The following is a 2,215-nucleotide window of genomic DNA, read 5'->3' on the forward strand; positions in this document are numbered from 1 at the left end:
CTCTAGGATAAATGTCTAAGAATGCAATTTCTGGGTCGTATGGTATTTGCACGTTTAGTTTTATAAGAAATTGACAAGCTGTCTTCCAGAGTGGCTGTAGCATTTTACATTCCTACCAGCAATGCTTAAGTGACTATTTCTTCACATTCTCACTATCTTCTGGCATTACTATTTTTGTTTCATTACAGTTAGAAATAAAGCATCCATTTTTTGTTAAGGGATGTAATACCCTGTATAGAATATTATCACTTAAGCCGGGCTCGGTGGATCAGCCTGTAATCCCACGCTTTGGGAGGCTGGGGTGAGTGAATTGCCTGAGACCGCAGGTTCGAGACCCGCCTGGGCAACTTGGTGAGACCTCATTTCCACAATAAATCAAAAATTAGCCAGGCGTGGTGGAGCACGCCTGTAGTTCCAGCTACTTGGAAGGCTGAGGTGGAAGGATCACTGGAGCCCAGCAGGTCAAGGTTGCGGTGGCCAGGAGCGGCCACTGCACTCACTCCAGTCTGGGCGACAGAATGAGACTCCAACTCAAAAAAAAAAAAGAAAATTTGTTACTTAAACCTCCCAAACTCTTTTTTCTTTAGTTGCACATTTTATTTAAATAATTATAGATTCACATGTGGTTGTGGGAAACAGAAATCTGTATACACTGTGCTCATGTTTCACCAATGGTAACATTTTGAAACACTATAGTTTACTATTGCAATGGAGATACTGACATTAATACAATTCACCTGTTTTGTTTTTGTTTTCAGACTTCCCCCTTTTTGCTTGTAATGGTGTGTGTGTTCTTAACTTCTTTATAATTTTATCACGTTTCGGTTTTCGTACCGTTGCCGCAGTCAAGACACTGGACAGTTTCAACACCGGAAAGATGTTACCCTCCTGTTGCCTTTTTGTAGCTGTATCTACCACACCCCCTCATGGACCCTCAACCCCAAGCAAGTCCTGTTCTGTCCTCTGCTTTTTTAAATTTTTTTTTGAGTTGGAGTCTCACTCTGTCGCCCAGACTGGAGTGCAGTGGGTGCTCCCGGCCACCGCAGCCTCGCCTGCTGGGCTCCGGCAATCCTTCCGCCTCAGGCTTTCAAGTAGCCGGAATTATAGGCATGCGCTACCACGCCCGGCTGATTTTTTTTGATTTATTGTAGAGATGAGGTCTCACTGCCCAGGCGGGTCTCGAACCCGCGGGCTCAGGCAATCCACTCACCTCAGCCTCCCAAAGGCGAGGGATTACAGGCTGAGCCACTGAGCCCAGCTCTGTCCTCTGCTTTTAAATGTTCTTATTTTAAAACCATTATGCAAATGGCCTCATACAATATGTAACCTTTTAAGACTGGTTTTTTAAAAAAGAACTTCCACAGAGAAAAAGTTTTTAATTCTGATGTGCTCTAACTTACCAATTTTCCATCTATCACTGATTCAGGATAACTTTTGGGAATATTTATTCTCCAGCATTTCTGACTTGACTTGTACATAGATAAATGTACTCCCACAGCCAGAAAATAGTACTCTGGCAGAGTTTGCCATGAATAACTTGCAGATTGTGGTTGCCTGTCAAGGTGAAAGCCGAGGATATATTGGTGGGGCACCAGCAATGTGTTTTTTTGTTGTTGTTGTTGAGAAAGCAGGATTTATTGAGAAGATAGAAAAGCTCCCACAGTGGGAGGGGACTGCCCAGCAACGTGTTTTTTAACCCACACATTATACTAATTGGATCCACTGGCCCACCACATTTTCCTGGTACTTATTCTTCAATGGAGTGGTTAGCCATGGAAAAACATAAACAAACAATAAAACAAAACAAAACACTGAATTATAGCAGTAGGTGGACAAGCTACAGTTCCGGCTGCTGCAACTGGACCCAAGGCCATATACAGAGGGTGCCAAAAAATGTGTACATTTTTAAAGCGATGTTATCTATGTATTACTTTTTGAAGTTGAATTAGATTATAATAGCAATGTATAGTATGACATTTGCTCAACTGTGCTTCTGCCATTTTCTCTGACTCCCCTGCCTTGAGTGAATGTCATACTTAAAATGTGTATACATTTTTTGGCACTCTTGTATATAGGTATAATCTCCCTCCACTGTCATCTATTCTATATTTTCTTTCACCCTCAGCCAGCATATCTGCTGGCTTAGTTTTCTTACTCTTTTTTTTTTTTTTTTTTTTTTGAATTGGAATCCCACTCTGTCACCCATACTGGAATG

This window comes from Carlito syrichta, unplaced genomic scaffold, assembly GCF_000164805.1.
Source record: "Carlito syrichta isolate Samal-C Ts95f unplaced genomic scaffold, Tarsius_syrichta-2.0.1 Scaffold288054, whole genome shotgun sequence".
Classification (NCBI taxonomy): domain Eukaryota; kingdom Metazoa; phylum Chordata; class Mammalia; order Primates; family Tarsiidae; genus Carlito; species Carlito syrichta.